The sequence below is a fragment of the Microtus oregoni genome, unplaced genomic scaffold (genome assembly GCF_018167655.1).
Source record: "Microtus oregoni isolate MIOR12 unplaced genomic scaffold, Mior012 000070F_ref0000104, whole genome shotgun sequence".
In the NCBI taxonomy this organism is placed as follows: Eukaryota; Metazoa; Chordata; class Mammalia; order Rodentia; family Cricetidae; genus Microtus; species Microtus oregoni.
Window position 1 is genome coordinate 7,358,279 of NW_024543977.1, and position 26,099 is coordinate 7,384,377.

Consider the following 26,099-nt stretch of genomic DNA (forward strand, 5'->3'; position numbering starts at 1 on the left):
ACCTGTAACATGCTTGATATTGTAATAATCAAAAAACCATTTCATTTTCCTAGAGACATAAGCAGGACCATTATCTGTCTTTATTTGTGTAGGTATATCCATGATAGCCATGACTTCTAATAAATGAGTGATTACTGAATCAGCTTTTTCTGAACTTAAAGCAGTTGCCTACTGAAAGCCTGAATAAGTGTCAATGGTGTGATGAACATATTTTAATTTGCCAAATTCTGCAAAGTGGAACACATCCATCTGCCAGATTTCATTCCTTTGGGTGCCCTTTGGATTAGCCCCTGCAGGCAGTGGCATTTGGTTATAGAAAGAGCAAGTAGGGCATTTCTTTACAATCTCCTTAGCTTGTTGCCATGTAATAAAAAACTCTTTCTTCAAACATTTGCTATTAACATGATGTTTTTTATGAAATTCAGAGGCTTGTAGCACACTACCAATCAAAAAATTGATCAATTTCTGCATTACTTTGTGCTAGAGGACCTGGCAGACCCGTATGGGATCGGATGTGTGTTATATACATAGGGCAAAGCCTGTTCCTGATCGTATCTTGTACCTGGATAAACAATGAGGTTAGTTCTGTATCATCAGGTATAAATTCAGCAGTTTCAATATGTAAAAGAACTCTTTCTGCATATTGTGAATCAGTAACTATATTAATAGTTTCTTTAAAATCCCTTAGCACCATAAGAATGACATATAATTCTGCCTTCTGGACAGAATCATAAGGACTTTGCTCCACCTTACCCAAGTCTTCTGATTTGTAACCTGCCTTCCCTGATTTATTGGCATCAGTATAAAATGTATGGGCTCCAGTTATTGGAGCATCACGGACAATCCGAGGAAGGATCCAAGAAATTCTCTTTCTGAAGTTAAGCCTCTTGTTTTTTGGATAGTTGTTATTAATGTCTCCCAAAAAATTAGCACAAGCTCTTTGCCATGGTTCATTATCTTCCCATAATTTCTTTAGTTCATCAGCAGTGAAAGGCACTATAATTTCTGCTGGGTCTATGCCTGCTAGTTGACAAAGTCTCAACTTGCTTTTTATAATTAACTCAGAGACTTTTTCCACATAAGTTTTCAGTTTCTTACTTGGTTTATGTGGTAAAAAGATCCATTCCAAGATAATATCATCTCTCTGCATTAAAATTCCTGTAGGAGAAATTTTTGATGGTAGTATGACGAGAATACAATCGAGCTCTGGATTCACCCTGTCCACATGTGCCTGTTGTAATTTTTCCTCAATCATTGTCAGTTCCTTTTCTGCTTCAGCTGTTAATTCTCTGGGACTATTCAAATCTTTATCACCATCCAAGGTTTTGTTCAAATGAATTATTAGATCAGGTGTCGTAAACTGGAAATGTCTCCTAACAGTCTTTGAAAGTCATTAAGAGTCCGTAGGAGATCTCTCCTAATTTGTGCCTTTTGTGTCTTAATGTTTCGCAAACCTATTTTGTAACCTAAATAATTAACAGAATCTCCCTTCTGAATCTTTTCAGGAGCGATTTGCAATCCCCATTTAGGTAAAAGTATCTTTATTTCTTCAAACAGTCTGTTTAAGGTTTCCATGTTTGAATCAGATAACAAAATGTTGTCCACGTAATGATATAGTATCGATTTGGGAAATTTCTTGCGCATTATTTGCAATGGTTGATTCACAAAATCTTGGCACAGGGAGGGGCTATTTAACATACCCTGGGGGAGGACAGCCCAATGGTACCTCCTCAAAGGTTGAGAATTGTTATAAGTAGGCACTGTGAAGGCAAATTTTTCTCTATCTTCTTTTTGTATAGTGAAAAAACAATCCTTTAAATCAATAACTATGAGAGGCCATCCTTTTGGTAATAAAGAGGGCAAAGGAATTCTAGATTGCAGAGGGCCCATAGGTTGAATAACCTTGTTGATGGCCCTGAGATCTGTCACCATTCTCCATTTACCTGATTTTTTCTTAACGACAAATACAGGAGAATTCCAAGGGCTGGTAGATTCTTCTATATGTCCAGCATCTAATTGCTCTTGTACCAGCTGTTCTAAAGCCTGTAACTTTTCCTCAGCTAAAGGCCATTGCTTTGTATTGGTTTCTCAGTCAACCATTTTAGAGGCAAGGCTATTGGTATCTCTGAAGGGACATCAATTACTGCAGATGTTCAGTGACTCAGAATCTCAGCTGCTTCTGCCGCCTTAGTCGGGCAGAGTAGACCAGAAAGGAGCTGTGCTGAGAGGGTACAATCTGCATGGAGGGAGAGGCCTCAGGAGGGGGGGCCCACTGGCTCCCAGCGGTCGCCACCCAAGAGGCTCTAATTCGGGGCGTGTAACCACAAAGCCCCATGTTGGGCACCAAGTAAAATGAATGCAGACAGATTGTAAAAATATATACAGCTTTAATGGGGAAATAGACTTACAGAACCAGAGGTTCCCGTGGTGAACAGGAAAGCAGAAGGGGCGGGGCTCTCGCTGGCCAGATTTATATGTAAACATTAGCCCGAGGCGAACATGCCCTCTAAGGGGTTGGGCTATCCTTACAGACTAAGCCTTTGAAACTTTAAGCAAGCTCTTAGTTAAATGCTTTCTTTTGTAAGGGTTGCCATGGTCATGGTGTCCCTTCACAACAACAGTACAGTGAATAAGATAGCATTTAAGGGAGGTATCATGTTAACTTTTGTCATCAATAAGTCAGTGAGAAGATGTTTGAAAGTAAAAAAATGTGTTACTACCACATGGAATTTACACTATTTTACCAATCATCTCAACTTAAGTATGATAAAATATAATTCAAAACTAATGATGTGTTTTAACATTATTGCTGGTAAAATATTTCTGGGATAAATCAGATAGTGTGATATTAGGCTTTACAAATCACCAGATCCTTGCTGCTAGCTTTTCAATTATAACACAGAGTAACTATGGGCAGTATGCAGGGAAGGGGTCCATCTGTACTTCGATAAAATCTGAGAAGAAATGTAAACATGACGTGGACAAGCTCGTACTTGTCTAGTTGTAACTTTCCCCGTTCTTTGTTCTAGTTGCAAGAAGCACTGGAGATGCTAAAAGTTGCTGAGATGATATGCTGTAGGATCCAGAGTTTAGCATGGCTTTTCCATCTGCCTGTTCGCAGACAGAAATTAGGAAGCTTCCATGTTGGGACCTGCTGGTAGGCAGTCACTTTAGGTTGGTATTTAAAGAGTGTTGGGGTCCAGTGGACCATAAATTATCTCTCAAACCAGACTGGAGGTATGAGAAGAAAGACATAACTCACATGATTTTATCAGTAGGGAGTTTTCTGTGATCCTTCATGAAGTCCTGAAATCACCCACGTTTATTCTCCAGACAGCTTTTATCTTAAAACTGAGGGGGAAATTCATTAGCATTATGGTAGCCGGGAGAATGATTATGGTCACATCCAGACCTTCTCTATGACCATTTTGTCATGTCTTTTTATCTATCTATCTTCCTGCTCTGTCACATAGACTGGATTTACACCTCTTTCCCTGGCAACCTCCCAAATTACACAGAAGGAGGAGAACAACCTTAGCATATCCGGACCCTTGCTTTGGATGGTGTCTGTTTGTCTCACTATCAAAGGGCTAGGCAACCACCTTCTGTGTGGCAGGCACAAATTGTACCTTGCCAGGTCACTCAGAATTTTGACTGCCATACAATGTAGAAATATGGGTCTCCTATAAAGGAGTATGTAGGCCATTTCCCAGAGTTGATGGAAAGATGAGAGATGAGACCCAAAAGCAAAATATTCAAGACATCCCTAAAATAATGCAAGGATTGGACAGATTGGTCAAGCCATACTAAGGTTTGTCAGAACAGAGCGTGGGGACCAAGACCACTCCAAGTGGCCTGAGGGACTACAGTCTGAGACAAGAAATGAGACAAGATCCCAGTTCCCAGCCATGGGGAATTGCCAGAGATGAATGCCAGTGAAAGCTGACTTGGAGCAGGAGACCTTACCATTTAGTTGTAGTAGTGTGCAGCGAAGAAGTGGGCACTGGAAGTTGGAAAGTGGTCCTAGTGGTGCCTGTTGGAGGGCAGGAACACAGAAAAAGCCTGGCTGAGTCATACACCAATGTTATGATTCTTGGCAGGTTCCCTGGTGGGTGGGAGACCACAATGGGTGGGAGACAGTTACTGTAATGGTATGTTCTGTCTCTTTAAGAGACAAGCCACGCCCACTCCCCCATCTCCCTCTTGAAGAGGCAGCTTCTGTCTCTCCCGTCTCTCTCTTCTTTCTCATCTCTCACTCTCTGACTCTTTGCTCTTTTCCTGTCTCCTTTCCCTCTCCATAACCCACTAAATTCAGCCTTTCTCTACATGGCATGCCTATCTGTCTGTCTCTCGCCTGCCATGTGGCTGCCTTCATGGGACCAGCTGCCTTTGGACACCTGCAGTGTGGTCTCATGGCATGCCCATCTGTCTGTCTATCCTCATGGCCTGCTGCAGCCACTTGTGGAACTGTGCCATCCCTGCATGGGACTGGCTGCTCTCGGGACCTGCTGCTTGCTGTCTTCTGCCACATGCCTTGCTCCCTCAGCTCAGGGTCCTGCAGCATTTCTGCTACTGCAGCCACCAGAGATCCTGCAGCAATTTTACCATTACATTGGTGCCATGAGACTTGGGAGGCTTTCCTGCCCCAAACCCTGGGATCGGGATCCGGAACCAGGTATTTTTTCCACAACAACCATATGTTCCATATACCTAATTGTGATTTCTCCACACAACACTGGCTTCGATTGGTGAGTTTCCCCCATTCTGCTATGATTGAGCCCTCTGCTAACATTCTTCTCTGGATTGCTTCCCTTAGCTAAAATCATAACTGGACTGACCCGGGGTCAGTCCTTCTGCACTAACACTGTACACCCTGTGCAGTGCATTTGATTGGGGGCCCAGGGTCCCTCAGTTTTTCATTTTCTTTTTTTCCTTTCCTTTTTTTCCCCTCGCCATGAAAGGTCACTCAGAGTGGCCTGGATGGACCCAGGGTCAGTCCTCCAATGCTAGCACTGCACACTCTGTGTGGTGCATTCAACTGGGGGCCAAGAGTCCCTGTTTTTCTTTCTCTTTTTTTTCCTTGTCTTTTCTTTTCTCCCCTGCTGTGTTGCCTGTTTTTGTTTTTGTTTTGGAGGCCTTGTGGTGTCACCATTTTGTGGGTTTTTAGTTTCAGCGATGGGTAGCAAGCCATCCCTGTCTGTTCCCCTGGGATGGATGCCTTTTAGAGGCCCTAAAACCACAGGCCTTAAAGTCCTACTTCTTCTGCTCCCACCCTCTCTTCCGCTGGCTCCACTTTCACAGAAGCTTTCTGTCAGCGCACAGCCAAATGGAAGGAGTTTCCTCAAACTGTCCCTGCCACTACGTCTGCCAACAAAATTATCAGATTCATGAGGCGGCTGTTTTCTTTCTTTCTTTCTTTTTTTTTTTTTAATAATGTTTGAGATACTTAAAGCTTATAAACTTTTATAACCTCAGACTCTTTTTTTTTTTTTAAGATTTATTTATTTATTATGCATACAGTGTTCTCTCTGTCTGTATGCTTGCTGGCCAGAAGAGGGAACCAGATATCATTACAGATGGCTGTGAGCCATCATGTGGTTGCTGGGAATTGAACTCAGGACCTCTGGAAGAGCAGTCAGTGCTCTTAACCTCTGAGCCATCTCTCCAGCCCCGAGGCGGCTGTTTTCAATTCCAGCCTTTTGCTTCCTACTGTGGCTTGTGGCATGGCAGCTTAGAGAGAGGGTGGATCATGCTCTAGGTCTCTTTTATTATTAACCTTAAATTCCATGCAGCTCAAAATTGTGCCTTTTCCATGCAACATGTGACCACTACCATTTTGACTGAGGTCAGGTGACTTTACCACCATCTTACCTAATATCCAGGTCAGGTAACCAAGTCCTGCCATCCATACCGAAGTATACCCTGCCTGGACCCTGGTTTACTTATGTTTTTGTCTCTAAATTCCTCTTGCTGACTCTATTGCATGTGTGTTTTGTGCAGTGGCATGTCTCTGGAAGGGCCCACCAAGAGCATCTACTTCACTCAATTCCTGTTCACTGTGTGCATGTGTTTATACATGTAACTTAAATGCACCTATGTTTACTGTTAAGTGTTATAATTGTCTGTTCATTGCATCTCATTTCAGAGTACAAAAACAATAAGTCTCATATTTTAAACTGGTATGTACTTTTAAATCTCTTACAAAAATACTTTCTATTTAATCTAACCCTCATTTAAAATATATTAAGATGTTCTATACTGTTGCCAGTTCTGCTGTTAACCTTCTATTGCAAGCACATGCACACAGTGAGCAGGGTTTACTTCTTTCTGTGATTTTACAAGTGTCACTCTCACTTCTTAAGAGCCAGTCCAGTTAAGCTCAGACCCAGCTCTCCCAGACTCTATACCTGATAAACAGCTGTCAACTGCTCAGAGATCTGGGGAATATGGCATTTAAATATTTAATTGTTAAAAAACTTTTTATAACAAAAAGAGACAGGTTTGCTCCTAGCAGCAGCACTCTATTTTCTCCAAAGAAGACAGAAGATAGATGGGCACAGAACAACATCCATCTGCAATTCACTTCATCAACTGCTAAGTGCTAACTGGAAAACATGCCTTTCATCTAAACTTAAGATCTACAAATGTGGACAGAATTGCTAGAATTGACAGCCTAGCTGCTCAGGTCAAGGTAGGCTTGTCTTCCTACAGACTTCTTAGCCCACAGGGTCTTCTGGAGCTTGGCAGGCTCTGTGTTAGACAGCAGAGGCAAATATGACCCTCAGTGACTATGGAGGACCCTGAGGAATAGCTCTAGGTGCCAACCATGTTTTTTTTTTATCATGTTGTTTTTTAATCAGTAAGTCAAGTAAGATTTTATCCTTCTCAAAGATCTCTGATGCAGTTTGACAGCTGAGAGGTTTTGTCAGTTTAAAAGGACAACTCACCAAATAAATTTCAGTAAATTACAAATACAAGTTATTAAGGTGTGTACCTGCGAGTTATAAAGGTGTGAGGACAAGTGCATGCTATCAAATTTCTCTCTCATGCTGCCTTCCATATTTTTCATTGTGTAAAATAACTGTCACAGTCATTCTGACATAAATATGCTACTGTTTATACAATGCATATGTCTAAAACTTTTTTTTCACAAACCCAAAGAATTCTTGTGAGTTCTAGGGAGCTGAGTTAAAGGATCCACCTTAAACAGATCAGATACACCCTTTTCAATCCCCTGGTCCTAAATTTTTTTTCCTAAACTTAACTTTGTCCTCTGTTCTGCCAATACCTTAAACAGGTGTAAGAGACACCAGTCATTTCCATACCACAAACACCGGACATGAACAAAGAGACCAGTTACACCAGGATGTGACCAGCACCCAGCTTTCTCAGGTTCTCCCACAAACTCGACACCCACAAAAAAGCAGGAAGCAGTCTTGGGAATCCGATGCCCCAATTCCCTTAAAAGAGAAGGTAATGTAATGATCTGTTTTGTCTCTTTATAAGACCCCCCCCCCCCCCCCCCCCCCCCCCCCCCCCCGTCTCCTGAGACAGGCAGCACCTCTTTCCTGCTTGCAGCCTGAGTCTCTTCCTTCTCCACCTCCCTCTTGAAGAGGAAGCTTCTGCCTCTCACCACTTCTCCCCCTCTTCCTTGTTTTTTTCTCTCTCTCTCTGTTCTTCTCCCCTTCTCCCCTTCCCTTCCATAACTAAATAAGCCTCACTCTCGTCTGCCACATGGCTCCTGCCTGGGACCAGCTGCCTTCAGAGACCTGCAGCATGGTCTCGTGGCATGCCCATCTATCTGTCTCTCCTTGTGGCCTGCTGCAGCCACTGGGACTGGCTGCTCTCGGAATCCTCTGTCCTCTGCCTGCTGCCACATGGCCCCCTGCTGCTGCTTGGGGACCTGCAGAGTTTCTGCTGCTACAGTCACCGGGGACCCAGGGATCCTGCAGCAATTTTACTTTTACCATTACAGTTAGGCCATGCAGAGAGAGAGCTTCGGTATAGAGTTTATTTAGTGGGTATTGGGAAGGGTATAAGGGTAAGGGGGTTATGGAGGAAAAAGAGAGAGATAGAGGGGAGGAGGCAAAGGTTGTCTTTCCAGAAGAAAGAAGTTGAGAGGAGGTGGGAGATATACCTGCTTCTGAGGGAAGGGGGAGATTGGGAGTGGGCAGGGCTTGCTTCTTAAGGGACAAGATACCTAGGTGACAGGGAAGGCCAGAAGAAGTATATTGACAACATTTGGCACCCCTGTTTTCCTTCCTGGAAGCTGCACACCACATTGGACCAATGAAGTGGTTGCTCTCTAACAACACTCGTCAGCAACTTGGTAGGATCTTTAACCCCTAAGAGATAAACCTAGGCCCATGCTGTGAGGCACTGCATTGGCTGTGTTGTGCCCATATCACAGAGTCCTCCACAAACCAACTAGGAGACTGAGTCCTCTATATAAAAGCAAAGAGCCTTTATTTTTATTCAAGTTCCAACTTGGACTCTCTGTGTGTCAATGTATTGGTGTGACTGGGGAGCCCTGAGCTCAGTTGGGGTGAGGTTTTTATAAAGGCAAAGGTTGAGGACCCCTGATTGGCTGACATTTGTCTAGGTGTGTCCTTGTGAAAAGCAATGGATGTGTGCTGGCAGGTAATTCTATCTACAATGGTTGGAATGTTAGGAATTTCCTTTGGGTGGTCAGTTCCTGGGTGGTCTTAGCTTGTAGTCTTTCTTGGAACCATGTTTTGCCTTAGGGTAAACTAGGAGACACTGGCCTCTTTTGAGCTTGTTGTGGCTGGGTCCTGTAGGTTAGGTTCCTTGAAGTGGGAAAACCTTCCCTTAAAGGGACAGCACCCTTCCCAGGGCTGGCATACTAGATTGTATAGAAAGCAGAAAGTGAGCTGGGCATCGCTCTAGGCATCCTGACTGTGGATACAATTTGACCAGCCGTCTTAGGGTCCTTCTGTCATGATGAACTGAACCTTCAAGCTGTGAGGGAAAACAAATCCTTTCTCCCTTGAGTCGCCTTTGTCAGGACACTTTATAATAGCAAGTGGGAAAGTAACTAATGCATCCTCAATAATGATTTTATTTAAGTCACAATAGATAGAGATATACTGACCCATTATACAGACTCAGTAGTGGAGGGGCATTTGTGTTGACTGTTTTTGTTGTTCTTGTGGGGTTTTTAGGATGGAACTCAGGTCACCATGCTTAAGGGCAAACACTCTTAACTGTTGAACCATCTCTTCAGCTCTTTCTTTCCTTTCTCTTTCCACTCCCCTCGTCTTTCCCTTTCAAAACAACAATCTATTTTTGTATCTGAGTTCTTTTCTCCCCCTGCTTCCTCACTGGAGAACCACCAACACCCAGAGCCCTCTTTAGTTTTGCAGTCTGGGTCTCTCTTGGCCCAGCCCTGCAGAGCTGATTCTTTTACGGACTTGGCCTGTAAAAACCATTGGTATTTGTACAACTTGAAAAGATACATTTGCAAATCCTTAAGAGGTGAACTTTACCACTTGGGCTTCTTAAGAAGTTGTTCTAGAACATTGATGTGAGAATTCTAGAACCTCAGAACCCATTATGAATTAAGAAACACTTTAAACCTACTTAGTAAGCTATGAGGGGTTTTACAGACACCATCATGGTTCCATCTTTAGACCCCGTGTTCCCTGGATCAGGTGTGCTAACCCAGAAGCCATTTGTTTTTGCATTGCATGATAGTTGACACACAGGAGGACAAATGGGATACAGATCTTTGATTCAGCAAGTCCAGGCTCTTTGTTCAGCTTGCATGTTGATTGGCTGTCAGCACTGGGTTACAAGGTCATCCCTTCATCAGCCTTCAAGCCCTTCTAGACAACCTCTTGAAGCATCAGCAGGCATCCATTATCACCCATGGAACCCCTGTGGCTTCCATCTCTTTTTAGTCCCAAGGCATATCACACTTACCTTATTTTTTTAACTTTAAAAAATTTTTTTTTCTTACATGTACACATTGCATGATGACCACTGTCTCCCCCACTCTCTCTCACTCCTGTCCATTATTCTCCCTCCCTATAAATCTCTTTCTCACAATTCTGGATAACTGCAGCCATCTCTGTGTGATCATGAGTCTGGTGGGCTCAGAAGTAGATATACAACAAAAGGCAGTGATTCTCCTCCCTCTCCAGAAACTTGTTGGCTCCTTTTTAGGTTGCAATATTTGTAATTAAAATTTCTGAATTGACTTTTATTATTTTTGGAATTATGAAATTACACAGGAGCTAACACAAGGTGATTTCTGGCTGAGGTTGTAACTCAGCTTGTCTAGTTTGAGACAAGGTTGGCTTTCAAAGTACAGCACTCCACACCCACAGATACCACACACACATACATGCACACACACATGCATGCGTACACTCACTCACACATGCACATGCAAAAAATGCATCATAGATATTTACTAGTCACATTTAATACAGTTGATTCTGAAATTCATTGTCGCACTTTCCGAAAACCCATTGCCCTCCCTGTGTCCCTTACCTCCTTTCTGCTGGTCAGCTTATTTTCCTCAGTGTCTCTTTACAGAATGTGTATTCTGTTTCTGTCATGCTTAGAGCTACTCAGTCATGAGAGTGACCTGACAAGTCTTCACGTTCCCAGTAGTTCCTTGTATTCTGATTTGTAACAATCCACCTTTGTAATTGGCTTCAGGTGGAGGCTGCACACAAAGGAGAGCCAGGGAAGAAAAGGGAGCATGTGGCGCAGTGTGGAGTCAGCAGAGCTGACGAAGCTCACATCTGAGCTCTCTAAAATGAGATTGCAAGATTCTCGTAAAGTGGAAGTGGAAAAATTCAAGGAACTGTATCTTTAAAACTAAGAAGTAATAATACCCTACTCTCACCTCTTCCAAGTAGGTGAGGGGAGAGAGAGATGCTGAGAACAAACCCATCTCAAGGCCTTGTCACCAAAGTCTAGCTCTAAGTGAACCAGCGAGGAGAGAGAAATGCTGAGAACAAACCCATCTCAAGGCCTTGTCACTAAGTCTAGCTCTAAGTGAACCAGGCTCCTGGCTTTGTCAGTTGGGTTGCTTTCCTGTAATTCTGGGAAGTCATGTTGGCAAATGAACTGACTTTGAAATGTTAACCAGGACACTTTTTACTCCTCTGTTCTTCATTATACATCTGTTTTCCCCCTTAGTATTCTCCCCTAGTTGATTTAACCTATTGACTTTTAGATGTTTATGAAACTCTCTAGTTACCACAGTCATTACTATAACTTGTTTTTATAAATATAAATATTAAAAGCTTAATTATTTTTGGAGGGTTATAACCTAAACCAAGCTGTCACGTGTTGCTGGTACTACTCCCCTGGGCATTTTCTGGCATTGATAACTGAACTTTTCTGTGGTTCAGTCTCACCACTAGAGGGAGCCACAGAGCTGCTGCCCTTCAGCGATTTTTTTCTTTCTATCCCAGAATGCATTGTTGGGATACAGGAAATGAGCAATCCGGAGGGGCAGGGAAGTGGAAATCCCAGCTGGTTAGACTTATTCCTTGTTCTGTGTGGGCGGGAGTATATGGCCGATAGAAAATGCCGCTCCGCCTCGCCACCTTGGTAAGGATGTTCTGAGCTAACTGCTTGGGCTGTTTCCGATTCTTGTTCTGGTCTTGGCCTCCTTAGACTCTGAATTCCTCCTCAGTGGCAAAGGTTCGATCTCTTCCTATGGGAGCAATGGACAGAGAGCAGAGGAGAATATTTTAGGGTGTCTGTGCCCACCTTCACTCCCCTCCCAAATCTCCCTAATTCTTGTCTTTGTTATTTTTCCCTCAGAATTGTAACTCACTGAGTCCAATTTTTGCTACCCATATACTCGTGGGATTGGGGCCATCTATTGGAGGATTGGTCCACCTACCAGGGACCACAGCCTTAAAGAAAACTGATTCACCCTTAGAAGCCATAAACTGTCCACAGCTCCTCTTATGTGGGGGCTTGAGAATTCCTCCCCCTTGCACTCTGGGGTGTTGACTTGCTTGGTCTTGAGCCGGCCACTGTGAGTTCAGGAAGGCAGCACTCCTGGCATGCCTAGAAGATCCTCCCTGACCTCTGGTCTCTGAGCCTTGTGGGGAGAAGTTGACAAAGGCTTCCCATTTGTGCTTAGCTCTCCACTGACTTATTCTCCGTACTTTGGCCAGTTGTGAGTTTCTGCTTTAGCCACTGACTTCTGAACACAGAAATTTTTCCAATCTGTACCGATTAAGACGATAGTTTGATACTATGTCCATTTGGCAAAATAATAATAGGGATTTTTCCTGTTGGGGCCTATGAGTTCTCCAACCATTGGTTCTTATTTTTTATTTTTTTTTTTTGGTTTTTTGAGACAGGGTTTCTCTGTAGTTTTGGAGCCTGTCCTGGAACTCGCTCTGTAGACCAGGCTGGTCTCGAACTCACAGAGATCCGCCTGCCTCTGCCTCCCAAGTGCTGGAATTAAAGGCATGTGCCACCACCGCCTGGCCATTGGTTCTTGAGCAGATTTATAGTACCACGCATGTGTTTTCTCTTGTGAAGTAGACCTGATGTTCAATCAGGAAGTGGTTGGTTACCCCCATAATTTATGTCACTCTTGTTTCTATGGGCACATCTTTCTGTACGATCATTAGTGTAGCATTCATAGATGGCTAAGACAGTTGATGACTTTTCTTCCCAATCAACCTTCTGGTACTATGAAAGCTAGTCTGGGGAGGAAGCTTCCTGGAAGTGCCAACTTGATTTCTCAATGTTTGTGTGAATGGTATAGTTCCCCTGATTTCCTTCTCAGTCTGTCTTCAGTGTGTAGGAAAACTACTGATGGTAATTTTGTAACCTGCCACATTGCTAAAAGTATTCATTAGCTCTGGGAGTCTCCTGGTGGAGTCTTTGGTGTCTGTCATGTGTAGAACCATGCCACCTGCAAACAGAAATGCTTTGACAGCTTCCTTTGCTATGTGTGTCCCTCTTATTTCCTTCTCTTGTCCTGTTGCTCTAGCTAAGATGTCAAGCACTGTTGAACAGGAGAGGCAAAAGCAGACACCTACAGCCTTGTTTTGTTCTGTGGGAGTGCTTCAGCTTTTTCTCCACTCCCTATGATTTTGGCTTTGGCTTGCCGTACTTAGCCTTCATTTGTTTGACATGTATTTTCTCTATCCCTTGTCTCTCCAGGGTTTGTCATAAAGGGATGCTGGATTTTGTGAAAGGCCTTTAATGCTCCTAATGAAATGATCATGTAGTTTCTGTCCTTGGATATATTTATGTAATAAATTGCCCTTATTGATTTACATATGTTGAACCATCTCTGCATCCCCAGAATGGAGCCTCCTAGATCATGGTGAGACTGGCCTATCATTCTCCTTTTTTGTTGGGTCTTTATCTGGTTTGGGTGTCTGACTTTGTAAGAAGGAGTTGAAAGTGTTTCTTCCTTTCTTATGTTATGACAATATGGCCCTTGGACACCAACATGGCCCTAGGCAGTAGCCCAGACTACAGGCTTCACACTGCCCTCAGTGATGATAGGAACCACAGACATCAACACAGCCCCCCTTGGCTGTTTCAGGGCCTCAGACAAAGACCTAACAATAGTCTAAAGACCTGGACAATAGTCCAGGCCTGGACACCACCTTGGACTCTGGTGGCAAGCAGGCCATTCACATCAGCCTGTCCCTCACCACTCTCCTCTCTTCAGATCTGCCTCTCTCCCCAGCCCATGGACCCTTCTGCCTCTCTCCCCCATTTCCCGTCCTCTAGTCACTTACCATAATGGTGCCCAACCACCTGGTACCAGGGCTCTTGGTTGGGTCACAGGTTGGTGCTTGGTTGAGTCCTGCTCGTCATAGACACAGGAATGGCATGGAACTGAAGAAAAGCAGTTTTTTCTCTTCTCACTTGCCCAGGTCTAGAGACCTCAGGCAGTCCTTGGTACAATGGTGACCAAGAAGTCTGGGGATGGTGGCGGGTAGGCATCTGTGTCTTCCACTGACTCAAGCCTGGAAAGAACCGGATCAAGCCAGTTCTGGTTGAATGTGCAGCCCCCCTCCCCAAACCAAGAAGTCTGGGCAGTGGGGGAGCCATTTGTGTTCTCTGCCGGCTCAGGCCTGGATGGCAGATTTTTAATTACTGCTTCTATCTCATTGGTAGTTTTGTATCTGTTTGTTGTATATTGGTTTAACTGTGGTAGGTCAAATACATCTAGAAATCCATCCAGTTCGTTCAGATTTTTCCAATTTAGTGGAATTTTTTTTAAGGATCTCTTGATCCTCTGAATTTCCTCTTTGTCTATTGCAATCTCTCCCTTTTCACCCCTAATTATATTAGGTTGAATCTTCTTTGTTTCTTTGGTTAACTTGGTTAAAGGTATATTAATTTTGTTTATCTTTTCACAGACCCAGGTCTTCGTTGCATTGATTCTTTTTATTGTTTTTGGTTTATTTCTACTTCATTAATTTCTGTTCTGGTCTTATTTATTTCCATCAGTCTGATGCTCTGGGGATTGCTTTATTCTTTTTCCAGTTCCTTAATGTTTGTCTCCTGTTTGTCTAGTTAAGATCTCTGCTTTCTGAAATGCAGGCACGTCCTTCTTAAGATTGCTTTCACTATAAGCCACAGGCTCAGGTAACTGTGTTTTCATTTTCATTTAATTCTAGGATTTAAAATTTTTTCTTTTTGGTTTCTTCAAAGACCCACTTGTTGCTTAATCTACATGGATCTGTGTATTTTCTGTAGTTTCCCGTGCTGTTGATTTATAGCTTTATGTCATCATGATTAGGTAGAAAGTGAGACATTGCTTCAGTTTTCCTGAATCTGTTGAGATTTGTTTTACATCATAGTATATGCCTTATTTTAGAAGTTCCGTGAACTGCTGAGAAAATGTCTATTTGTTGGTGTTTGGGGAAAGTGCTATAAAGGTTTCCTAGGTCCATTTCATCTGACATATCTTTTACTTCCTTTTTCTTGACTCACTTTTTATATGGATGATCTGTCTAACGGTGAATGGTGAGTATTGAAGTCAACACTGTTACTGTGTTCTGGTGAAATCTAGCAATGCTTGCTTTACAAAATTGGATATGCTTATTTCTTGTGTGTATATATTTATAATCATAGTTTCTGCTTGCTGGATTATTCTCTTGATCAGAATGAAGTAACATTTATTATTATTTACCTCCCTTTACCTCTCCTGACACGTTTGGTTTGAAGTCTGTTTTGTCTGATATTAGGACAGCAACTGGTTTCATTTGTTTGGAATATAAACCCTATAGTAGTGTATATCTTTGATTATAGGTATGTTTCTCAGAGGCAGCAAAATGGATATTCTGTGTTCTTTCCAAACATCTAGTTTGTGTCTTTTAATAGGTGAACTGAGACCACTGATACTCAGAATTATTATTGAAAGGTGTTGTCTTAGGATTATTTCTATTGCTGTGATGAAACACCATGACCAAAAGTCATTTATTTGGCTTACACTTCCTTATTACTGTTCATCATGGAAGGAAGTCAGAATAGAACTCATACAGAACAGGAACCTGGAGGCAGGGGCTGATGCAGAAGCCGTGGAGGAGTGCTGCTTACTGGTTTGCTTCCCATAGCTTGTTCAGCCTGTTTTCTTATAGAATCCGGGACCACCAGCCTATCACTGGCACCCCCATGACCTTGGCTGTCCCCCACCAAACACTAATTAAGAAAATAGCCTACAGACTTGCCCTACAGTCTGATCTTAGGGAGACATTTTTTAAATTAAATTCCCTCTTTTTAGATAACTAAGTTTGTGTAAAGTTGTCCTAAGACACACGTAAGCCAGTACAGATTTGTATTGTTTCCTTACTTTTGTTGATTTTACACTTTTGTAGACTTTCTCCATCCTCTTGTTTAGTTTGTTTCAACAGTTTTGTTTTCCTCCTTTACTCTGTCACACTGAAGTCTTCCTTGCAGTGCCCTCTGTAGGGCTGGCTTGGTCATGAGCTCCTTTAGCCTGCTTTTGTCATTCACCTTCAGTCATGACGGTTTTGTGGGTGTATTAGATTGACAGTTGGGATCTTTCGTGTTTGAACTGAAACCTCAGCAGTTACTGTGGTGCCACTGCCCTTGTGTGTGAATTGACTCTTCTCTCTTGCAGTTTTCAACGTGTTTTCTTTGTTCTGTACAGTCAGTGTTTTAACTGTAATATGACTCATGGTGTTTCTTTTCTGGTTCTGTCGTGCTTTGTGTACCTCTTGTATCAGGATGGACTTCTCCCTCCCTCCCTCCCTCCCTCCCTCTTTCTTTCTTTCTTTCTTTCTTTCTTTCTTCTCAGAATTTCTCTTTGTAACAGCCCTGGCTGCCCTGGAATTGTATTGGCAGACTATGCTGGCTTAGATCTCATGGAGATTCTCTTGCCTCTTTTTCCCAAATGCTGGGATTAAGGCATTGTGCCACCACACCCAACTCAAATATTCTTAACTTTTATAAATTGTACATATTTTAGTAGTACAGTATGATATTTGAGTATGTTCATATGGGATGGAATTATTATAATTATCAAGTATGCTATTGTCTTGCAGAGTTACTCTTTAGAAATGTACGTCTTCAGAGGTGCATAAAAAAAAAACGAATCAGAGTAGATTCCTTCCATGGACCACGGTTTAACTGTTAAGCCACCTATCATTGATGGTGATTTTCCTCCATCCTATGCTGTTTGATTCACTAGTTCGTTCAAAATATCCTAAAAATAGACAAACCATTTTTTGTTTGCTTGTTGTCTTTTGAGACGAGGTCTCGTTCTGTAGATGAGGCTGTGCTGGAACTCAGTACATAGCCTAGTCTTGCCTTAAACTCACAATACTCCTGTGTCCACCTCCTAAGTGCTTAGATTACGGGAATATGCTTGTATGCCTAGCTGTGTTTCTGGAGAATAGCCCCCGAGACAGCAATTGTGTGCAGTTGGTGTCCTGTCACAGCTTCAGTGTTAGTGTACCATTTTGCTCCATGTCATCATTCTCTAAGAAGCAAGCTGTGTTGAGAACACTGCAGTCATTTGGGGGACCATGGGACATACTCACTGTTTACATTTTTTACTGTGCAGGACTTGCAAGTATCCAGAGGGGCAGAGTGCAAAGCTCGAGAAGATACGGTGGAACACCTCTGCAACCGTGGCTTCTGTAGGGTCTTGGCCCACGTGCCCTCAAGGGGCATATCTCACAAGCAGCAGCATGGAGCCACAAGGAAGTGTGCCCCACCTCTCCCAAAGCCCAGAAGCCAGCTGTGAGTTCATGGAAAATCCTAGGAGCTGGGTGAGTTGTTTAATCGTTCTTCCTTTGGGCTTTAACTTTGTGGCTTTTCTTGGTGCCTAATTGGGGTGAACTACTGAGATATTTGGTTGACTTCTACTTAGTAAGACAAGGTTACAATAATGTGCATAAGGAAAAGAGAAAATTTATAATTAGGAAAATTTAGAGAAGGAGTTGGTCTGGGGGGAGAGGGGAGGTGGGGGAGGGGCTGGGAAGAGTGGAGGGAGGAGAAACTGCAGTTGGGATGTAAGGTGTGAGAGAAGAATAAAAGTTAAAAAAAAAAAACTTACCCCAAGCTCCCATTTCCAGTAGACAATGCTGTCAGTGCTCGTGTTAGTGGTGGGAACAGACGGGCACAGACTGGCTTTCAACCCTGCCCTTGCAGTAGTGGGGTCACAGGAGCCCTGAAGCTGTGCAAGTCTTTTTGTTTAAAAAATAACTTTGTACTAATTTCTTTTCAAAGTCTGAAGACAAGGAAAAAGCAAGGAGAAAACTGATGGACTCAGTACATTTTCTGCTCTGTGCTTTGCTCCGAGAAAAGAGGAGGACTGTAAAGTTACAGAAAGAGCTAACGGAGTAAGAGTTCAGGTTCTCAAATCCCTCCAACCAGTATCTGAGTATAGCAATGAGGAGTGGTGGGCCCCCTGCCACCTGGCTAGCTTATACCCGAAATAACAACAAACAAATTGTATTCATTTAAACACTGCCTGGTCCATTAGTTCTAGCCTCTTATTGGCTAACTCTCACATCTCAATTTAGCCCATTTCTAATAATCTAATGTCACCATGAGCTCGTAGCTTACCGGGAAAGATTCTGCATGTCTGACCTGGCAGCTTCATGGCAGGCGGCTCTCTGTCTCTGCCTCCTTTCTCCCAGCATTCTGTTCTGTCTAAGCTGCTGTGCTATCAAAAGGCCAAGGCAGTCTCTTTATTTAACCAATGAAAGCAACACATAGAAAGAAGACCCTCCTACATCATTTGCGTTAACTCTAATTTCATGAAAACCTAAATACAAATTCATACTGAAAGTATAGTACTGTGACATGAACTTCAGATACGGGCAATGCAACCTAAACCTTTTTGAATGTCAAAATGTTAAATTTAAATAATAATTTTAAAAACAGTAAGAATAATGCCAACTTCATGCTTCTTCGTCTACCCTGAATTTTTATTTCTGTGGATTTTGTCATCCATTTCCTTTGTTTTATACTTAGAATAACTTGATTCAAAATAAAAGAGGGTCAAGTTAGTTTCACATGAATTTTCATATTTGATAATTACTAAAAAAGAAAAAACATACTGCAATTTTATTACACAAAATTTTTTTATTATGTTATTAAATTTTTTATTGTTTAAGATATTATATATACACATTATAGGTTTTGATGAAATCCATCTCCCTATCCCTCCCCTCCTCTCCCTGTTCCTCTCTCATCACTTTTTCCTCCAAACTTTGTGTGTGTGTGTTTTTAATAGACATACCAAGTCTCTTAGTGATACTTGTGTGAGAATTGGTGTAGGGTCATCTACTGGAGTATGACTGGCCTTTCCAGGACTGACTCTCCCTCCCCCTGTAGCCATTAATTGCCAATAGCTCCTCACCTAGGAGGGGAAATTTGTAAGCAGCCCCGGTGCTGGAGAGTTTTATGTCAACTTGACACAAGCTAGAGTCATCTGAGAAGAGGAAACCTCAATTAAGAAAATGCCTCCTTAAGATCAGGCTGTGGTCAAACTTATAGGAATTTTTCTTAATTAGTGATTGGTGGGGGAGGACCCAGCCCATTGTGAGTGGGGCCACCCCTGCACTGGTGGTGTTGAGTTCTATAAGATAGCAGACTGAGAAATCCATAGGGAGTAAGTCAGTAAGGAGCACCCCTCCATGGTCTCTGCATCAGCTCCTGCCTCCAGGTTCCTGCCCTGTTCCTGTCCTGGCTTCCATCAGTGACGGACTGCAATGCGGACATGTAAGGCGACTGAACCCTTATCTCCCTGACTTACTTTTGGTCATGGTGTTCATCACAGCAATAGAACACTAAGTAGGACAGCTCCTCCTCCCATTCCTGCTGGGATTCTGCCTGGCTTCATCATGTGCAAGTCTTGTGCATGTAGTCACTGCTGTTTGAAGTTCATGTGCTGCAGTCCTGTTGTCTCCAGAAAAAAAAATGTTTTGCTGCGTGCAGATGTCCACTACTTATGGCTCTTACAGTTTTGTCTTTCTCTTCTGCAATGGTCCCTGAGCCTTGAAAGGAAAGAATGTGGTATATATGTCCCAGTTAGAGCTTAGAACTCACAGTCTCTTATTCTCTGTATGTCACTATTAATCACCATCTACTGCAGAAAGACGATTCTCTGATGAGCACTAGGAGACACATTGACCTATGGTACGCAGACAAGAATGTAGAGGGAATTGTGTCACTATGTCCATTTAGCATATTAATAGTACTCAGTTTTCCCCTAGGGCCCGTTCCCTAGCTAGCCATAGATTTGGGGCCAGTTAACAAAAGCAGGCTGAGTTTGGTCTTGTGGTATAGGATTTCAGTCCAAGCAGAAGGTGCTTCATTACTGCCATACTGTTGCAGCAGTGCACCCTTCACACCAGACCAGCCACGATTGGAGCTCTCAGGATTCACAGCTGGGTAAGACCGCTGCCTATTCTTGGTAGTATGCATAGACTTTTCCAGCCAGTAGGTAAGAAGTATCCGTGTGAGTTGCTAACAGCTTGATTTCTCCCTGAAATAGGAAACAGATAGGTGGTGTCTTCAGCAATAGGTCTTACTTACACACCCATAGCTCTTGACTAGTGTCCTGCCTTCTGTGGGTGCTCCCACTGTAAACACACGTATCTCCATGTGTAAGGGAGAGCATGCAGCATTGGTTTCTCTCATTCTGGGTCTGGGTTACCTCATTCAGAATGGTTATGTCTAATTCCATTTCCCCCAATTTTTCATTTTTCTTTATGGCTGAATAAAATTTCACTGTATCTAGGAACTACGCTTTCATTATCTGCTCCTGAGATGATGGGCATCCAGGCCTTTTCCATGTTCTAGCTATTGTGCAAAGAGCAGAAATGGACAGGGATGAGCATGTATCTTCTGGGACTATGCTCAGGATCATTTCTAGCATTTTGAAGAATCTCCACCTTGACTTCCCTTGTGGCTGTACAAGTCTACCCTTCTACCAGCAGTGAATAACAGTTTCCTTCCCACATTCATATCAGCATTTATTGCTTTTCTTTCCTGCCTTTTAAAAAACAAACAAACAAACAAACAACCCCCCCAAATCTTAGCCTTTCTTGAGAAAAATGAAATCTCACAGTAGTTTTGATGTTCATTTCCCTGATAACTAAAAATACTTAATATGAAAGATAGATTTTCTCAGCCATTTGCATTTCTTCTTTGAATCTCTGTGTTCATTCGGTCTTAGCTGCTGTTCTCTTGCTGTGACACTGTGACCAGGGCAACCTCATAAAGGAAAACATTTAGTTAGAGACTTGCATACTGTTTCAGAGTGTAGTCCATTATCATCGTGGCAGGAAGCATCACCATGGTGATGGAGTATTAGCTGAGAACTATATCTAGATCTGTAAGAGGGGGCGGGGCAGGAAAGAGAGAGGAGAGAGGAGAGACTGGGCCAGGCATGGGCTTTTGAAACACCAAAGCCCACCCCTAGTGAAATACTTCTTTCAACAATGCCACACCTAATAATCTTTCTCAAATAGTGCTACTCCCTGGTGACTAAACATTCAAATATATGAATTTATGGAGATCATTATCATTTAGATAACCACATTATACTCTCTGGCCCTCATAGACATAGCCATATCACAATACCAAATGCATTTAGTCCAACTTCAAAGTCACCATAGTCTTTTCTGCCTCACTTGCTTGGCCCTTTAGCTTAACTGTCTGCTTCAGCTTTCTGTGGTTGCTGGTTTCATGCTGTTTTTCATTGAGTCATTTGCTTTCTTGGTGTTCTGTCTTTTGTTCTGTTCTTTGTATATTTTGCCCACTATTTAGGCTGCCTCTTTACTTGGCTGGTAGTGCTCTCTGCTATACAGGAATTTTTAGTTTCACAGGGTTTCATTTATTAATTGTTGATCTTAATGCCTTGCACTATTGGAGTCCTGCTCAGGTAGTGCTTCCCTGTTCCAATGAGTTCAAGAGTCTTCCCCCTCTTTCTCCTCTCTCTGCTTTGTATGCCTGTGTATCATATAGGTGCCTGCTGTCCTTGGAGGCCAGAAGAGAGCATCGGATTCTCTGGGACTGGAATTACAGACAGTTGTGAGCTCCATGTTGGTCCTTTAGAAGGCAGGCAGTGCTCTCAATCACTAAGCCATCTCTCCAGTCCTGGAGTGCCAATTTTGCAACCTGCCACATTGCTAAAAGTATTCATTAGCTCTGGGAGTCTCCTGGTGGAGTCTTTGGTGTCTGTCATGTGTAGAACCATGCCACCTGCAAACAGAAATGCTTTGACAGCTTCCTTTGCTATGTGTGTCCCTCTTATTTCCTTCTCTTGTCCTGTTGCTCTAGCTAAGATGTCCAGCACTGTTGAACAGGAGAGGCAAAAGCAGACACCTACAGCCTTGTTTTGTTCTGTGGGAGTGCTTCAGCCTTTTCTCCACTCCCTATGATCCTGGCTATTGGTTTGCCATACTTAGCTTTTATTATGTTGTTATTATGTTTTCTCCATCCCCATTCTTTTCAAGGTATCAGGAAGGGATGCTGTATTTTGCCAAAGACCCTTTTCAGCATCCATTGACATGATTGTGATTTCTGTCCATGAGTCCATGTGTGTGGAAGATTACATGTATGAGTGCTCCAATTTGTCTACCTTCTGTTCCCACTGCTTTCCAGCATTCTACAGCTCCATTTTGCTGGTGAGGCTTCCTTTGGATTCTTGTTTGGCTTATTGAGTTTTCCATTTCCAACATCCTTTTAGTTTGGGTTCTCCATCAGTTCTCTTTGCTTAATTCTGTTTTATGTTTGGCTTGACATATGCATTTCATTTGTTTCTTTACTTTTGTTTCTTGAAGTATGTTTATATCTTCTTTGAGTTCTTTGGACATAGTTGTAGTAATTGTTTTATCTGAAAGTTCGTCCAGGCTGTTCTCATCAGGGTCCATTATTACAGGATTAACAACTTACAGAGCAGATGTGCCTTGGATTTTTCTGTAGTTTCTCCTTTGGGGATGTTACTCTATATCTGTATTGGTTGGTTGAGTGTGAACATGGGCCTGAGGTGATGGTCTGGGGATGGCTTAACCCGTCAGTGTGGGAGCTAGGGGACCTAAGTTTTATCCCCAGAAGCCACTATAAATTAGAGTCCTGAGTCCTGGAAGTCATGATCTGACCTTCATACATGTGTGCTCCCCAACAATAAATATAATATTATTTTTTTTTAAGACAGGATTTCTCTGTAGTTTTAGAACCTGCTCTGGAACTAGTATTTGTAGACCAGGCTATCCTCAAACTCACAGAGATCCATCTGCCTCTGTCTCCCGAGTGCTGGGAATAAATGCGTGTGCCACCACTGCCCAGCTAATATTAAAAAACCTTTAAAGAATCTTTAGGTTTATTTTATTTTATTTTATTTTTTTTTTTTTTTGATTTTTCGAGACAGGGTTTCTCCGTAGCTTTTTGGTTCCTGTCCTGGAACTAGCTCTGTAGACCAGGCTGGCCTCAAATTTTATTTTTTATTTTTTAAAAAGACACTTAATTGTAATTCTGTGTTGGTGCGGGAGAATTGTCTGTATTCTGTCAATCATGTTTTAAATAAATGCTGATTGGCCAGGCAGGAAATATAGGTGGGAAAACCAGACAGGAAGTAGAAATGATGTAATGAGAACAGGAGAATTTTGGGAAGGAGGAAGTTGATTCCTCCCACTCCTGACCAGACCACCGAAGCAGCAGGATGTGATCTGCCCCACTAAAAATAGGTACTGAGCCAAGAGTCCAACTCCAAAACCAGCTCTATAAATTTAGAAATCTGATTTAATATATCCCAGAGCCCCATACTCATAGAACCTGTTCAGTTTTCTTGATAGTCCCTATTGGATAGTTATTTTTCCATCGGTCAGTATTCAAACATCCAGGGTCCCTTGAATTTTTCAAAGATATGTGTTTTCCTGTGGAGATAAGAACAGAACCCTACCCCCATTCTATGTTTTTCTTATCACCTGTATGATTATCATCATTGTGGATGAGCTGTCATTTCTCCTTTACAAGAGGTTTCTCCTCTTCAAATCTAACCTTTATTAATTTTGATGGTATCCACAATTTTTCTTCTCCTGTGGAAACAAGAGCAAAACCCCTTCCCCAATGTAGCACATCTCCTGGCTTCCATCGAGAGGTCAGCACATCCTTGAAATAAACCGGTTGATTTAGTTCAGCAGACTTTTCCATTATCCAATGTCTTTTAGCAGCTGTTGCTCATTCCTCAGCATTTAAACAATTCAAAGAAAGTATCATAGCATACAATATCAAGATTCTGGGAAGGAGGAAGTTGATTCCTCCCACTCCTGCCCAGACCACCGAAGCAGCAGGATATGATCTGCCTCACTGAAAAAGGTACTGAGCCACATGGTTAACATAGATCAGAAAAATGGGTTAATCAAGGTGTGAGAGTTAGCCAGTGAGAGGCTAGAGCTAATGGGCCAATCAGCTTAGAATTTATGGAGACCTGTGTGTGATTTTCTTTGGGGCTAAACAGTTGTGGGGTACTGGGCGGGACAAAAACCCCAACAAACAAACAAGCCAGCCCCTTCATGTTCCATTGTGTCATGTAGGGAATTAGAAGAAAAGGGGTGCACATGTGTACATGTGGGGACAGATGCTCTCTCCAGTATTTCCAATCTGCAGTTGGCCTTGTTCATAGAACTTAGAGGTTCGGAAGGCTCAACTGTGTATTGGGTCATGTGCACAAAAGCTCACGTATGACCTGAACACAAGAATGAAATGATCTCATGCTTATCCTACCAGACCAAACTTGGAATGCTTTCTGGAGTCTTTCTTGACCCCACACATGGCTGCTGTTATACCTACTCTCTGAGTATTTGATTTTGTTTGCTGAGTGTAATCAGTATTTTCCTCCTACTTAACTATTTCTGTACATGTTTTTTATTTCATGTGTTCAGTCAATATTGTGTTAGCAAAGATATGTAGTTTTTAAAAAGTCCATTTTTTTTTAACTCATTCTTTCTCTGTGGACTTCCTCCATTCCAAAACTTTTCTGTCTTAATTTCCTTCTCTATAGAAACTTCAAGGACTTTTTCTGTTTGTCTTAAACTCTGGGTGTTCTTGGTGCTTTGAGCTTTGTGCTGCGGCTGTGCTTAGAGTGTGGCTTATAAACACAGCCTCCAGCACTGCTCTGTGTCACCCAGCCGCCCTGATGTGTGCTTAGAGTGTGGTGATGTGGGAGCCCCCTCTGTGTGCTGTGATTACCATTAATAAGGAAACTGCTTTGGACCTATAGCAAGGCAGAATTTTGTAGGCAGGGAAAACTAGGCTGAATGCTGGGAAAAAGAAGGGCAGAGTCAGGGAGACGCCATGAAGCCACTGCCGGAGATAGACATGCTGGCACTTTAGCCAGTAAGCCACTGCCATGTGGCGATACACAGATTAATGGAGATGGGTTAAATTAAGATATAAGAGTTAGCCAATAAGAAGCTAGAGCTAATAGGCCAAGCAGTGATGCCACAAAACAATTCCACGCCAATCCAGAATTAGGATAATAAAAGGGTTATTTATTTAAGGGGAAAATTTAGAGATTACCATCCTAAACAACAGTCCTCTGAGCTCAAACAGGAACAGAGTTTAGCAGCCGGAATGGGAGCTGGAAGCAAGAGAGCGGGTGCATGGTTCCCACTGCTTTTTAAACTATAAGAGACCACACCCCAGTAGGCTGGTATCTTAAAGGCAGAATGTGCTCCCACAGCGCTTCCCCTTTTTGTTTAAATAAGAGAGTTCCAAACCCAATATAAAACTATATGCACTAGGAACAGATATCAGGTATAATTAGAATTACAACCAGCATAATTAATATTAATCAAGGAACATATGCTAAATATTTTAATAAACATTCTATTCTATGGAGTCTAAGTCTTCTATAGGAAATGGCTTGGCTAAATCATAAGAGTACAGTAACTACGACTATCTAATCTTCAACCCCATCAAAGGCCTGAGAAGGGAGATAATATTATTTGAGCAGGCAGGAAGTACAATCAAGTAGCTTACAAAGCGAACAATATGTGACGGAGACAATTAGCTACCTGAGCAATCACCCAGAGTCCCATTTTGCAATGTTGAAGCAACTAACTTTGGCTAAGGTCTAGTGTAACTGACAGACCATTTTAAGAGGCAGGAATTTTTTCAAAACTGTTGTTCCCTGTCTTGGCAAGATTTGACAGTCCTGCTTATCCATTTCTGAATACTATGTAAGTTGTCAGTGGTTGAGGCATCGTCAGTTCCTTGCCCAAAGGCCAGTTTTACCAAGAAGAAAACAAGCTCCAAGTAGAGTGTCTCTGGTGCTCAACATTCTCTTGGGAATAGATTGGTGCTGTCAGAAGCAATCATGTCTCATGTCAACAGAACCCTAAATTATTTAAATGCCATGTTCCACAGATCCTTGAAGTGGTTGAAGAATACTATCTAGACAGAATAATATCTCTATGTATCTAAAGAACCTAATTGATCTGACTGTATGTACAACAAACATGAACAACTATTGACCTATAATAATACCTGTATAACTTAAAGACTAAAACTTCATGTAAGAATATTAAATAATCTGTAAACAAATGTGCAACAAATGAGGACAATGACCTCAAAATGTAAACAAT

At 42.3% G+C, this 26,099-nt stretch overlaps 1 pseudogene; it reads left to right on the forward strand.

Annotated features, from left to right (window-relative positions):
* The window catches only part of LOC121440713, a 73,422-nt pseudogene that overhangs the window by 31,515 nt on the left and 15,808 nt on the right, over positions 1–26,099 (forward strand).